Genomic DNA, 16,609 nt, shown 5'->3' with positions numbered 1-16,609 from the left:
TCCTTTTATAATATAGCTAAAAGTTGCTGATATATTTGTCAGGTTTAGGCAGAGATCAGACCCACATGCACAGTGCGACTACACAAGGTAGGTGGAAAAATCAAGGTTTAATCCAGTAATTCTTGATACAAACGGTCCAGGTCATGTCACAAACCGACGATGGAGGAAGGACCCAAATGCACAGCGTTGGCTCGAGTATGATAAGAAGATTTATTAGCAAGGTCAGGCAGGCAGAGGTCAAACACGGTGGAGTAGCAATCAGGATCCGACAAAGAGCAGGCAGAGACGTGGTCAAGGTACAAGCAGAGGTCAACTTACATTACAGGACGGTCATAGGCTAGGCAAGAGCAGGGTCGAGGACAGAGCACGGTCAGTAACACAAGGCAGGAGATCAAGGAATGCTGGAATGCTAGTGAGGAATCAACATAGAAAATCTGGCAGGGAACTATGGCTAGAGGTGGAGCTTAAATATTACATGACTAATGACTGATGAGATGCAGGTGATGATAACAACAGGAAGTAAGGCTGGGTTGACTAGATGAGGACTAAACAGGAAGTGGTAACAAAATAAACCAGAAGGGCTTGAGACGGCTGATGTGGAGCGTTGGATGGATGCGCATGGTTCTCGGCAAGGTGAGTCTGACAGCAGAGGGATGATAATGCGTTCAATACGGAAGGGACCAATGAATTTCTGAGATAGCTTACGTGATGAGGACTTGATCGGCAGGTCTTTGGTGGACAGCCAGACCTGCTGCCCGACCGTGTAGGTTGGAGCCTCTGAACGGTGACGGTCAGCCGCTCTTTTGTAGCGTTCCTGGGTGAGTAACATGGTTCGTCTTGCCTGGGCCCAGGTGCGCCGGCAGCGTCTCAACAGGGCATGAGCGGATGGAATGATAGTTTCTTTTTCCAGAGACGGGAAGAGCGGTGGCTGGTATCTATAGGCACACTGAAAGGGAGACATGCCGGTGGAGGAACAAGGTAATTTATTGTGTGCATATTCTACCCACAGTAACTGTTGGCTCCAGGATGACGGATTGGTGGAGGCAAGGAGACGGAGGCCGGTTTCCAGCTGCTGGTTCATGCGCTCTGTCTGACCATTGGCTTCGGGGTGGTAACCTGAGGTGAGGCTTACTTGAGCTCCAAGTAACTCGCAGAATTCTTTCCAGAAACGGGACACGAACTGGGGCCCTCGGTCTGAAACGACGTCCTTGGGGAACCCATGCAGCCGGAAGACATGTTCCAGAACCGCCTGGGCTGTCTGCTTGGCTGAGGGAAGCTTAGGTAGGGGAACAAAATGGGTTGACCTAGAGAACCAATCTATGACTGTGAGGACTACAGTATTACCCCTGGATGGTGGAAGACCCGTTACAAAATCTAGAGCAATATGGGACGATGTGGAACTGGTAGAGGCTGGAGGAACCCCGGAGGCGGCTTGTGCGATGACTTGTGGGCGGAACAAACAGGACAGGCAGTGACGTATTCTCGTACGTACTTTAGTATGGATGGCCACCAAAAGCGACTGCCGATCACCAAGGCAGTCCGCTGGACCCCAGGGTGGCAACTAAGGGACGAGGTGTGGGCCCAGTGGACTACCTCCCCCCGAAGCTCCGGAGGAACGAACAGCCGATTTGGTGGGCAGGACGGAGGCACCGGAAGACCTCGAGTCACCTCCTGGACACGGCTCTCGATGGACCAGGTTACGGCCCCAACAAGACAGGAAGCTGGCAGGATTGTGGTGGGTTCTGACATCTCCGGCTCAGACTCATGCACTTTTGACAGTGCATCCAGTTTACCGTTTCTGGATCCAGGGCGATATGAAGGATGAAAATTGAACCGGTCAAAGAACAAGGCCCAACGGGCTTGACGGGAATTAAGACGTTTAGCAGTGGTAATGTACTCGAGGTTTTTATGATCGGTAAATACTTGAAAAGGCTGCTTAGCTCCCTCCAACCAGTGGCGCCACTCCTCCAAGGCCACTTTGACCGCTAACAACTCCTTGTTTCCAATGTCGTAGTTCTGCTCCGCTGGAGATAGTTTCCTGGAGAGAAACGCATAAGGATGCAAGCGCCCACCTTGAGGAGCCCGCTGGGAGAGAACTGCTCCGACCCCCAGAGTCCGAGGCATCCACCTCCACCACAAACTGACGGCTAGGATCAGGCATGAGAAATTGACGAAGACTAAGAACCGCTGGACATCTCGGCGGCACCGAGGTTGCGGCCAGTCGGCGACGGCCTGCGTCTTGGCTGGATCCATCTGGATACCTTCAGGGGTAATTATGAATCCCAAAAAAGAGATGGTGGTGGCGTGAAACTCGCACTTCTCGGCTTTGACGAATAGGCTGTGTTAGTAGAGCTTCTTTAAGACTTGACAGACATGGTCCCGGTGTTCTTCTTACACGAAGGCAAAGACATTGATCATGGGGCTCAATATGTCGTTAACCATGGCCTGGAAAATCGCGGGGGCGTTGGTGTGTGGTAAGTGAGTTCTGCTGCTCACTCGAGACGCGGAACGCCGTGCAAAAACAACCAAAAAAATGATGGCTTGCTCGCAGATAGTGAGTTTATTCAGTCCAAAAGTACAGTGCAAAAAAGAATCAGATGCAGTATTTACAGTTGCTCCAAAACCCTGCAGGTGCAACAAACAAGAAAAACGGCATGATCAGGACAACTATGAATGTGGAAATCCTCTTTCTCGCCAATCAACTTACTCTCCGTCCAATCTACTCTCCCCCACAAGGGAGTTTGGCCACTCTTCTCAAAGGCCTGACCCCGCCCCCTTCAACTGGGTTGAACCATTCTCCAGAAAGTTCTGGAAACTAAACATATATAACCCCAATATTCACCTTTAAACAGGTATAAATCAATCACCCATATTCCTACAATAATTCTCAGATACATGACACAAGAATACCCCACAAATAATGACTAGGACCAAATAATAACAACAAGCAATAGTGATTTCGCCGGACCCGCGCCTCGCGCCGAGGCGACACTGCAATGACGTCAAAAGTGAGTGTCGCCCAGCTGTCCGGTTTTGCCGGCGCGACGCGGGAGTTCGACTACTCCCGATACGTAAGTAATGAAGCATTGTGGTCCTTTGTGGAATGCAGCCAAGTCAACGCTCTGTGGTCCGTTTCGAGGTCGAATGTCCTTCCCAAGAGGTAGCTTTCAAGCTTTCCAAGGCCCACTTGATGGCCAGGCACTCCTTCTCTACCGCTGAATAGCGGGTCTCTCTCAGTAATAGCTTGCGACTGAGGTAAGCTATCGGTTTTTCTTCTTCCTTGGGCCCCTGGACCAACACTGCTCCTAGACCCACCGCTGACGCGTCTACTTAAACCAGGAAACCTTGGGAGAAGTACGGACTCTGCAACACTGGGCTGGAGCACATCTTCTCCTTCAGGGCCCTAAATGCTGCCTCGCAGTCCTCAGTCCACCGAATGGGGTTTGGTACCCCCTTACCCAGCAGATCCGTTAGGGGTGCTGCTATGGAGGCGAAGTCCGGGATGAACCTCCGGTACCATCCCACCAGGCCCAGAAACGACCTCACCTCCTTCTTGGTCTTCGGCCTGGGGCTCTGGCAGATGGATTCCACCTTATTGACCTGAGGTCGTAGCTGTCCATTGCCCAGATGGTACCCCACGTATTGTGCCTCCTGTTTTACCCATTCGCATTTCCCCATGTTTAGGGTCAGGCCAGCCTCAGCAATCTTCTGCAGCACTTGTTGCAGGTGGGACAGATGCTCCTCCCATGAGCTACTGTGGACGACAACGTCGTCCAGATAGGCAGCAGCCCACTCCTGACATCCTTGTAGGACCCTGTCCATCAGCCTCTGGAACGTGGCTGGGGCCTCGTGCAGCCCAAACGGCAGGACCGATGGACTCGATGCTGTATCCACGGGAACCTGCCAGTAGCCCTTGCAGAGGTCCAAGGTAGTTATAAATTTTGCCTTTCCCACTCTTTTCAAAAGATCATCTACCCGGGCATCGGGTAGGCGTCAAACTGGAATTGGGCGTTGAGCTTCCAAAAGTCGATGCAGACACGGATAGACCCGTCCTTCTTCGGGACAATCACCACTGGGCTGCACCACTTGCTTGTCACTCAATCACTCCCAGCTCCTTCATCATCTTAATTTCTTCCTTAAATGGATCCACCAAACGTTCCGGTATGGCATGGTGGATCAGCGCTGTTCGCCCCGGCCTCTGACGAAGCAACGCTGGAAACTGGTCTAATAGACCCTGCAACTCCTGGCGCTTGATGTCGTCTAGGTGATTCAAATCCAACCCAGACGCCTTCCTTTCCGCACCTTCCACACCATCCTCTTCCTCTTCACCCGTCACCTTCCGTACCAGCATGGCTGACACAGGTTTCTTCTCCGGTGACTCCTTCCACTCCTTCAAAAGATCGACATGATATGTCTGCTTTGCCTTTCCCTTGTCTGGGTGATGGACCTCGTATTTTACTGGCCCCATCTTGCGGACCACGGTATATGGGCCTTGCCATGTTGCCAAAAGTTTGCTCGTTGAGGTAGGTAGCAAAAGTAGCACACTCTGCCCTGGTTGGTATTGCCGTAGTCGTGCATGCTGATCTTACCACCACTTCTGGGATCGTTGTGTTGCCTGCAGGTTCTCCCTTGCCTGGTCTCTGTACTGCTCGAGTCGCTCCCTCATCTCCAGTACGTATTGCACGATGCCTCTCTCCTCTGGCTTGGCTGTCGTACCCTCCTCCCAGCTTTCCCTCAGCAGATCCAGCGGTCCCCGTACCTGCCAACCATAGAGAAGCTCGAATGGTGAGAACCATTGCGAGGATGCTTGGGGGACTTCTCGGTAAGCGAAGAGGACAAATGGCAGCCATTTGTCCCAATCTTTTCCAGTATCTGCCACAAATTTCCGTAGCATGTTTTCAGTGTCTGGTTGAACCTCTCTACTAGTCCGTCTGTTTGTGGATGGTATGAGGTTGTCTTGATGGCAGTGATGCCCAGCCGGTACAACTGTCCCATCAGCCGCGATGTAAAGTTGGTGCCTTGGTTTGTCAGGATGTCTTCAGGTATTCCCACTCGGGAGAAAAGTTGTACCAGGGCACGGACGATGTTTGGTGAAGTTGCTGTGCGCAGTGGAAAAGCTTCCGGATATCTTGTTGCGTAATCACTGATGACAAGGATGTATCGATGTCCCGCACTGCTTTTCTCCAGCGGTCCCACAATGTCCATAGCGATCCGCCTAAACGGCTCAGAGAGCACAGGGAGAGGGTGCAATGGGGCCCTGTGCTGCCGCGGCACAGCACTGGTCTTCTGACAGGTTGGGCAAGCGTTGCAGTAGGTGCGAACATCAGCATACAACGTTGGCCAATGAAACCGTGAGCTAACACGTGCAAATGTTTTCTGTTGGCCCAGGTGACCAGCCCACGGGACAGAGTGTGCTAAGTGTAAGACGAGTGGGCGGCAGCTAGCCAGGACAACAAGGCGAGATTTATCCCCAGCTTGTACATACAAAATGTCATTCTTAACCACACATTTTTCTTCACACAGGTTAGAGGGTTGATCAGACATCGCTTTTTCAAACATAGCTTTTAACGTCACATCCCCTTTCTGTAGCTCCGCTATATTTTCTGGTTCCTGCCAACCAATACCCTCCGGGTGCTCTGCAGCAACCTCCGAGGTTGGTGTGCCCAGGTACTTCTCCAGACGTTTCAGTCTGCGCGATTTTTTTGGGCCTCTGTCTCCACCCTGCAACATACTTTCATCCATGTCTGGTAGAGGTTGAAGTCCTGCCCTGGCTTGTGCCCGCGTAAAGGCCGGACATGACAGATGACCTGGTAACACAGAGTCAACATTTTCCGTGCTCCTCTCGGTGCTTTGTAATAAGTCACACAACACTGGCAAATCACGGCCCAAAATCATGTCTGTCGGTAGACTAGCCACTATAGCCACCATTAGCAGGTATGTCTGCCCTTGTACTTCTACCAGTACTTCGGCCTGCGGATACCGCTTCACATCCCCGTGAACACACTGCACCCCAACTGTATTCACATAGTCTACATTTGACCCAAAACCTGATTTGACCATTGATAATGCACTCCCCGTGTCCAATAAAGCCTGTAGGCAGCATCCATTCACAGTCACATGACATGCCGAGAGACTCTCACGGCCCCTGCGCAGCTCGACATCCTCTTCTCTTGGGACATAGCAGTACCCCGACAGTTTAGCTTTGCACGCTGGACACACAGATGCTTTATGCCCTGTCTGCTGACAGTCAAAGCACACCAGTTCTTTGGGCCTTCCTCCTGGCGGATTCCAGCCAGGTACAGAGTCTGCTGGCATCGCACCTCCCCGTTCCACCCCCGGGTGGGTTAGCCCAGTACCTGATGGTGGTTGAGTGCGAAGAGTCCAGCGATGAGCATTCAGGTACTGTTGAGCCAGTTTCGCTGCCGCTACTCCTGCCGTTGGCTCATGCTCGCGAACCCAGGTGCGTGTCTCAACCGGAAGAACCCTTAGGAGCTGCTCCAGGATTATGGCCTCACCAATCTCCTCCTTGGAGTGTTCCCTCGGTCGAACCCAAGGCTTGTACAGGTTCTTCAGGCGGTGGTAGGTCTCCGTCGGCAATTCCCCTGCCGAAACTGTGGCTGATCGGAACCTCTGTCGGTACGTCTCAGGTGAAATTTCGTACTTCTCAAGTAAAGCCTCCTTCAACTCGTCGTACACCTTTGCCTGCTCCTCGTCCATCGCCAGGTAAGCCTCCAATGCTCGTCCTGTTAGCAGTGGAACTAGCCGACAACTCCACTCCTCCTCAGGCCACCTCCAGGTCCTGGCTAGGCGCTCAAACTGTCGAAGGTAGTTCTCGATGTCATCGCCAGGTTGGAGAGATGGCATCGTTGGTTCCATCCGCTGGGGCGGCCCTCTCAGCACTGGCACACCTGGGGAGTCTCTGTGGTAGCCCGCTCTGCGCTGACTACCTACCCTCGAAGCAGCTGCCGTTGGCAGCTCCAAACGTGCACTCTCTCCATCTGAGTCCGGCCTAGCTGCCTCCACAATGGACTCCTGTAGGCCCCGGAGCTCCAGCAGAAACCGCTCTTCTCTGCGCTGTTGTGCGTTCAAGAAGTGTTGCAACAAAGAGACCATTCCCTCCTCAGGTTTGGCACCGGGAATCACCGACTCTGCACTCCCGTCCGACTTCCAATCCTCATCATCCTGCATCACAGCTGTCACCTTCCCCTGCGACCGCAGCCTAGGTCCAGGTTTTCTGCCTTTCGGTGCTGTCTTGCGAGTAGCCATCCCACTTCTGACACCAACTGTGGTAAGTGAGTTCTGCTGCTCACTCGAGACGTGGAACGCCGTGCAAAAACAACCAAAAAAAATGATGGCTTGCTCGCAGATAGTGAGTTTATTCGGTCTAAAAGTATAGTGCAAAAAAGAATCAGGTGCAGTATTTACAGTTGCTCCAAAACCCCGCGGGTGCAACAAACAAAAAAAAACGGCATGATCAGGACAACTATGAATGTGGAAATCCTCTTTCTCGCCAACCAACTCACTCTCCATCCAATCTACTCTCCCCCACAAGGGAGTTTGGCCACTCTTCTCAAAAACCTGGCCCCGCCCCCTTCAACTGGGTTGAACCATTCTCCAGAAAGTTCTGGAAACTAAACATATATAACCCCAATATTCACCTTTAAACAGGTATAAATCAATCATCCATATTCCTATGTAGTATATTTATGTATCATATCATATATTATTATATAGGTAGTGAACAATCTGTTCGGGTCAGGTTAAGATGCAGTGACTGTTCCTCAACCCTTGCAGTTTCGCAGGGTCGTTGTCTGGGGAGCATCTGGGATAGACTCCAGGAAACAGACATTTACATTTACTTTTAGCAGTAAAATTGATCATTGCTTATGAGAGAAGTACAGAGAGTAGATGGGTTCGTGTGGGGTGGGGTGAAAGAGTTTGCTTAAACTGGGTTCGTAGAATCTGGGTTCGCAGAATCTGTTGCGTAAACTGTTTATTCGAGCTGTTCCTAAAGAAATATTCAAAATGTCACGCCGACCTGGGAAAGGAACTGGGAGGTGATGGTGGGCCAGATGAAGCTGGAGCTGGACAGATAACACGGCCCAGCGCCAGGACTTTCCAAGTAGCCGAGAAAAACATCTACACGTCCTTATTTGGACATGTGGAAAGACTTTAGGGTGTGGTTTAAAAAAGCAGGCCTTCACAGGCTAGGGTTTTTTCAGAGCGCTTCGCAGAGGGTCCGCTGGTAGCACACAGCGGACCTTTTCCGACCTCGTCGGTTCCCCCTGCTGCAGAGGAACAAGCAGGTGAATTCGGTCTCTGCCTCTGCTTGCTCTTACTCTTATGTAATCATATCTGATTGATTTAATTGTCATGTATAATAAATTTGTATGCTATTGATTTAAACTTCTAAGTTGAGTTCTGTGAAATCTCTGTCGTGGTTACTAAGAGAAGAGAAAATACACGACAGAAAATGGCGTCACGACAAAGGCAAGAAAGCCGGGTCTGAAGCCGACAGGTGCCCGACTGCACCCAGCCCGAGACGACTCGTCACTGGTGGCCCACAGGTGAGATGCGCTTAAAGCTCTTACATGACGATTCTCTGTGTTGGGGGCAGTGTGGGCAAATGTTGGTTACATTAGAAGATTCTAAATTCTGATTCGGCTATTCTAGAAAACAATCTGTGTGGGGAATAAGCAGAAGAGAGGCAGGTGGAGAAATTTGCTCTTGTAAAATTTTGCTGTATATAAATGTAACTAACCAACTGCTTATTTGTGTGCTGTACTTTGCTTTTTATTGTGGGGAAATAGAAACTGACATGGCCTATTGACCTCTAAATGTTGACTTACCTGTTAGCTCTTTGACAGACGACGTTGGGAGATTCTAAATCAAAGGGCTATATAGTATGTATGTGGCTAAAATAAATTTAAGGCTGTGTAATACGGTACTGGTTAAACTGACGTTGGAAGTTGGCAGGCCCAAGAAAAAACCCAAATTGGGCAAACATATACTAAAACAACCTTTTTGTTTAAGTTGGACACTCTCTACTTACCATCTTTATTAGTTCGGGACTTAAAAAGTATTTATTCAAGTGGTTCTTAAAAGTAAGTGTGAGGATTTAGTAACAGCGGTCAGGATTACGGTCTGTCGGCCTCAGTGCCTCAGTGTTTAGTGAACCGAAAAGCCGACTTTTACTCACCAAATTAGACCAAACTTTATATATATATAATGATTATTATATATATTATATATTATCTGATGATACATATATATATATATATGCTTATATATTTAAGGCACTGTAGTTTATGTGCGTTATGAGGAGACCTACATTAAGCTTGGGACTGATCAATCCAAGTGTAGATTTCTTCATGAGTTGTTGAGGCCTGAGAGACCATAGGGAAACCGGTTAAAAGCGCTTTCTGTGATATGCAAATGAAGATGAAGTGTGCTGGCAATAATGTATGAAGTTTAATCAAGTGTGTATTTGGTATATACGTATGTGAAGTGTAAACGGCGTACAGTAATAGTGCTGTTGCTGAGTTAAATTTGAAGTAGGCTGGGTTGACAGCGGCTCTCTACTCTCCGGTGCAGAGGGAGTGTGTGTGTGGTGAGGGAGAGAGGAAAAGAGAGCAGGAGGGCGGGGAGTGAGTGTGTGTGTGTGTGTGGACTAGACCAGAGATCCCGCTCCTCATACGTGTGTTTTCGATAGTTGGGGGGATGACGTTGGCTTGGTGCCAGGTGGCGACACAAAGTTGGGTTTAATTTTTGTTGTTGTTTAATACTTTAACATTTTTGATGTCCTATATGGTGTTCACTTTTCTTTGTAATTTAATAATCATTTTGACGTAATCTGAGTATTTTAGTGCATTTTTTGTGACAACGTGTCCGGCTCTGTGGTTGGGACGTGGTCAAGCTGGTCACGGTGTGTAAAGACCGCGGCTGCTTTGTTTATTAAAAAATAAAAAGGGGGGAGTTGTGAATTGAGGCGCGGTCTCTTGAATTGGGTGTGGAGGCGTCAGCCGTGTGCCTCTTCTATGTTTACGCTCCAGAGAGAGAGAAGAGTGTGTGTGTACTGTATGTGTTTTACTGCTCAGAGCATAAGCTCAAGGGTGTGTGTGTGAGTGTGCATTGGAGAGACATAGACACATAGTTGGCAGACTGAAGTAAAGCCTTATTCTTGCTCCTATTATTACTATTATTGTAACGGACAGCAGATAAAGTTCAAAACGTTTTACTACGTCGTTTGAGAGGAAGGAATTTTACAGTAACGCTAACGCTTGTAAATTGGCTCCGAGCCGTCAGCCTGTGCTTCTCTAAGAGCAGAATCAGGACTGGAAGTACAAAGACAACAGTACTTTCGAGCCTCCATCTGTCTGAGGCTCCGCCTCACCCCTCCCCTGAGTTTTCACCAACTTTTCAGATCAGATGTATGTATGTATAGACTATTGGTGCCTGGTTAGTATTAGGTGAGAATAAATGTTAGTAATATACTAGGTGAGAATAGAACCACAAGAAGGGGTTTATGCGACGTACATGCTAGTGTACTGGTAGTGGTCTGCAGCGTGTTGGTTATACTTTCTGTCAGTGTGTATTGGTGGGATTTAGCTTCTATTTTTCATTTTCAGTTTCCATTCTGTCTGGTCTAGGTTAACTAGGTTATTTGGGCAAAGTTAATAGACATTCCTCCATTATATCAAAGGTCCTTCTTTGCTTACGCGGCTGTAGCAGCTGCATTCTCATTGAGCAAGACCCACCCATTTGTGACCTAATGTGGGTTAGGCACAGCCTGTGACATCACTATCACGTTAAATCAAGTGTTTCAATTACGCTGATTTGTATAAACCTAGTAATACTAAACAAAGCACATGATCAGCTCCAATAAGACGCTTATAATTTTTCTTCAGCAGTTGCTCTGAAGCGGGCGTTTCTGCAGTGGTTTGGTTTATCTTTGCATCAGACTTACTCTTTTATTCAGAACAAATCAAAACTCATCAGCTCAACAGTCACTAGGAATGATTATCGGGCCAGTTGCTTAAAACAGAGGTAAAACCAAGATACCCAGAAAGGAAGAGCGTCTAATTACAATTTAACTGGTTACTATTTATGTTGCTTTTCACTAACTATGGTTGTAAAGACAGGGAACTTACTTCAGTTATGAACACTGATTGAGATTAGTTCAGTTACAAGTATAATTAGGTGTAATTAGGGGTGAAATCATATCTTCAGTAAAGATACATATTTAATAATGAGATCTGTGGATGGGAACATGTCTCCAGTCGAGGTGTTGATGAAGGAAATTCAGAAATGCTCACACAAATGGAGCAAGCGGACGCATGAATCCACGTCGCCCTGGCCTTCAGAGGGAACATTTGATCTGAGGCAGTGTGCAGAGATGCAGGGTTTTATAAAAACCTATAAGATAAAAGACAAATCTGTAAAGCGAGGCCTTAAACGGGAAAGAGAAAATGCAGTGTTGCAATTGTTTATTAACTGTGCAAAAACGATGAGCAAAAAGACGACTCAATGTGGTGATAACCAATTTAATCAGATCTCTATAATTAAGTCTCTTTCAGATGCGTCCCAGATGGATGCAGAAGAAACAAAACCATTACGGACAAAGAAGCCAGTTCACCCTGTAGCTGATCTAGAAGGGACAGACAGGGCAGTGGAAAGGGATGAGTTGTTAGAACTGCCCGACATTTATTTGAACACAGAGAAAATCTCAATTGGAAATTCTCGCAGTGAAAGTGATCTGCGTGACAGAGCAGTTAGATCACTGTGGGCTGAGTCAGATGAGGAATCAGTGTGTGTGGGTGATGAACGGGTAAATGAGGTTTCTGATGGACTTCCTCTGCTGGTCGAAGAGGCAAAGCGTCAAAATCTGCCCTGGCCTTCAAGACCAGATCAGAATGATCTGACTGACACTGTGGGACTTTGCAACTTGTCACTAGACCAAATAACTGACCATGTGATTCATGCTGTTGAGCTGCGTCAGAAGCAGGCAAAGGAGGCAGTGAAAGAAGCAACACGCCAGCAGCAGCGAAAAGAGGGGGAGAAAAGAGAGAGGAGGATGGTCTCTGCTCAACCAGCCAGCGTGCCTCAGACCCCACCTACACCACCAGGCATGGCCACACCTCAGGTGATGTACATTCTACCAGGAGGGTGGACAAGACAACCTCCTATGAGGAGAGGAGGGTTCCCTGCAGACAAAGGCAGAGGAACAGGGGGCAGCCACAGAGGAGGCGTGAGATGCTACTGCTGTGGGAAGACTGGTCACGTAAGAAGCCATTGCTTTGATTGGCTACGAGGCTCACGAGAAGTGCCCAGACCAAAGGGGTCCGCTGATCAACGTGGAGTCTACTCAACTGGGTACTAGAGAGGACCAGACACCTGCAGGATTCATGAACTTTGTTGATGGGCTCCATCAAAAGCCAAAAAGCCAGATGCCTCTGAATCTGTGACTTCACCTTGATGCACACTTTAGTACTTTGAGACTCAGGACAAATATCTAAAATTGGGAAACAAAATAAACAAGTCGGCTGGTCAAAATAGCTCAGTCCTTAAACCTGCCAACAGAGACAAAAATTAAAAATATGCGATTTTACTAGGCAAGGAAAGACAAAGGTATAGGAGAATATTTCAAGATAAAGTTCCCCAATTCAATCACTCTGCTGACAAATGCTCCATCTGATGCTCAGTGGTTGACGGTGTGTTGTGTAAAAACAATGTGAATGTGAAGTATGTGGATGAAGAGACTGTGTGCACCAGACTTTGAGACATGCCTCAGTCCATCTCTCCAACTAACACAACTGTAGACAGTTGTCTCATGGTATTGGTAAGACTCATTCACAGTAGTGAGGGAGAAAGTTTCAACTAGACAAGGCCTCAACACTGTAGGAAGTGCCTCCCACATACCATAAAGTGAGTGAAGTATCTGAGGAGGTCAATCAGCTAAAAGGGAATTTGAGGAGGAGTGTAAATGTTTCCATCATACAGTAAACAGCAGTTTGATCCCTACAGTACGTAAGCTAGCATAACGCATCATGCTCTCGTGTGTTACAGAAAACATCAAACTTTAAAGTGACTAAAACCAGACGTGCATTTTACTGCTACTGTGCCAGTTCTCCAATAGACAGAAAAACCAAACCATTCAGAACCTGCAAGGTGTAACTGTTGCAACAATGCTTAGCCTTCTATAGTACTGTATTGTAATGCTACGGATTGTGGTGCTGCAAGCAGCTACTGTTCACTACACTACACTTAGTATTTGCACAGTCCGTCTACTGTTTAAGTGGGGCTGCAGTTTTAATGATCGCCTTGACATGTTTTGATGAGGTTCCACTTAGTTCTTATCATCATATCATTAATATATTCCAGCAGAGCAGAAGACACATTTAGCAAATGTGTAAACCAGGTCTCAGTTCATTTTTTCTTTCCATCCTTTTGCTAAACAGTTAACATAGATGTCATCAGTCTGCAGGCCTTAAACAAGTGTGACAGGGCTGTGGTGATTCTTTACGGCATGGAAGGAGGAGGTCTGGGGAAGAGACTGAGTAGCAACAGTGACGGTGCTTTATCCTCCAAGAGGGTGACTGTATGTGGGTTTATATGGACTTTCTTTAATAGCTTACAATACTTCAGTTATCGTCCACAAGCTATTTTGTTATCACTACAAACTCTGACAGTCACAGGGGAATTATAATTAGATGTAACAATAATTGTGGGGTTGTTTGAATTTCTAGGGAATAGCTTTGCATTTCCAACAGTTAACTAGGTTGTGTTATGTCCATGTGTCATTTCTGATAATTTGTGAGGATTCAGCTTATTTAGTCTTTACGTTAATTTTTGTATAAAGTCACTTAATGCATGCATCCGCAATGCGTCTTGAATTTAAAAGGTTTCCTACAACGCAATGATTCTGTGGTTCATAATGAGATTAGTTCGTGTTGATGTTATAGTTATTAAGGTCTAAACATGAGGAACATAAGGTCTTGTTTCTCCTATTGAATTGTCCTTAAGTTCACTCAGTTATTCAGGGATTGATGATGATCCCTGGTAAGGTATAAATACGTAGGGATAAATAAGAGTAGGAAATTACTTTTAAGGGTTTTGCTAGTGTTTCTTTTATCCATCCATCTTAATTTAATGATTTAATCGGCTTCAATTCAATTGACAGTTATCTGTCTATTGAGGGGGGAAATGTATTGTAAAAAATGTTTTGATTATTGCTTTATGACGGTCCCTAGTAACTGGGGAACTTGTGTGTGTGGCATCTGCTGTGAGAATGGACTATTCTGTTTCTGTTGTGTTTTATCCCAAGTTGGTGAACTTAATCCATGGGAGAAAGGTTGTGGTCGAGTTGGCACAAAATTTGATTTGTTATATACTGTAAATAGCTTACGCTACAGAGGAGTATGATCTTACAGCGGGACTCATTGTGGAGTGATAGGAAAAGTGACAGGAGCAGGGTATGTCAGGAAGGAAAGGAGTTAAGGGAAGTCGAAGGAGTGAATGAAAAGGAAGTGTAAATGTGATAATGACAATAGAGGGATGAAAAAGTACTGTGAACATTGCATTTTAGTGTGTAGCTTGTAAAAATATGCCGAACGCATAGACTAACATTGCACGAAGCTTTGCTTGACGAAATGGTGTTTAATGCATCAACCAAGTTTCTATGTGAAACAGATGATTAATATACGCAGGAAAGCTGTGTTGTTCCATTGCAGGAAAGAAGAGGACAAAGAAGATCAAACTCCGGATCACTGATGGGCCCTGAGTGACACTGCTGACTCATTTAGCAGAACAAGGTCACAGGCTAGCCTTTCTAAATTATAGTTCTCATAGAGCAAGAGTCACTCTCTTAGCTCACGTGCACGACAAAAACCCTGAGCTCATGACATGACTGACTGATACTGTATATGCTCTGCGGACTGACTATGACACATGTCGATGATGTTTCTTGTTGTTGATTTTTATAATGAGGGTTTAACAATTTTCATTCTGCATCTCAGTGTGTTGTTGTCCACAGGAAGCTCACATTAACAACTTCAACCCTTCCCTCTACACAGAGCAGCAATGGAGAAAATGTGTCAACTAATTTTCTAAACTAATTTTTTTCCCTAACCAACTTCTCTCCTACTCTTAACCTCCATCCACAGGTTACTTCAGTATCAGAGGAGGGTGTGTCTTATGATCTGCTACAACTGTGGGTTTTTATATTCTCTGATCTTTTGATTTCTACAGCGACGACTTGGAACAAAAAGCAAACTATATGTTCTATTCAGTCTAACCCTAACCCTAGCTCTGTAGGATGGTTTATGCTGCACTATAGTGCAGATCTTTCTGCCTCTCAGCTATCAGCTCTCAGGTCACAGCTGGAGCACCAGTCTGAGGGGAACAGAGGATGGTGCAGCAGAAGTGTGCTGGAACCCTGGACAGTCGGGAAACAAGGGACTCTGTGTTCAACGTGAAGGCAAGCTGGGCCAACTGGGTCGCTAGCAGAAAGGCAGGGCATCAGATGAGGTTCCTAGGACAACGCAGAGGGTGCAGTGCCACAGCTTCCAGTACAACCGTGACGGACGAAGGAGGAGTCGATGGAGCCGAAGGAGCTGATGGAGAGTCCAATATATTGCAATTCCAGCTACATCAACAATCCTCACCCACCTAACATTGTGGGGCTGCGCTGACCAACACGGCTATAGGGTGTGGGCGGAGCGCCGCCCTTAGCTGCATCGTTGATATACACTGATGTTTGAATTTGCCCGTGCATGAGCTGAATTGCAGATACTGGACGAAGTGAGAGCACAGACCTTCATGATTAACTGTGGTCGGTGTGGAGTCTGTGAAGAATCTGTTGTGATAAAGAGGACACTTATGTAGAATGAAAACTGTGAGGTTTGTTACTGAATGTACTTGTTTACAGGCAGCGTGGGAGGATCACCTGTTGGAGCTGAAAGAAGAGCTTAGGTGTTCTATTCACCACAGATTTTGTGAATCTTTAACTTTGCTTTTTCATCTTAATGTTGAAGTTCATGTCTATTTAATATAATGCAGTATGATGAGTCAAAGAGGAGCTTTCTTGGCCACTCGCTTTCAAGATTGATGGGCATTAAAATGCCCATGAGGAGGGGATTTGTAGTATATTTATGTATCATATCATATATTATTATATAGGTAGTGAACAATCTGTTCGGGTCAGGTTAAGATGCAGTGACTGTTCCTCAACCCTTGCAGTTTCGCAGGGTCGTTGTCTGGGGAGCATCTGGGATAGACTCCAGGAAACAGACATTTACATTTACTTTTAGCAGTAAAATTGATCATTGCTTATGAGAGAAGTACAGAGAGTAGATGGGTTCGTGTGGGGTGGGGTGAAAGAGTTTGCTTAAACTGGGTTCGTAGAATCTGGGTTCGCAGAATCTGTTGCGTAAACTGTTTATTCGAGCTGTTCCTAAAGAAATATTCAAAATGTCACGCCGACCTGGGAAAGGAACTGGGAGGTTGATGGTGGGCCAGATGAAGCTGGAGCTGGACAGATAACACGGCCCAGCGCCAGGACTTTCCAAGTAGCCGAGAAAAACATCTACACGTCCTTATTTGGACATGTGGA

This window comes from Betta splendens, chromosome 15 (genome assembly GCF_900634795.4).
Source record: "Betta splendens chromosome 15, fBetSpl5.4, whole genome shotgun sequence".
Lineage (NCBI taxonomy): Eukaryota > Metazoa > Chordata > Actinopteri > Anabantiformes > Osphronemidae > Betta > Betta splendens.
Note: the sequence above shows the minus strand (reverse complement) of the source record.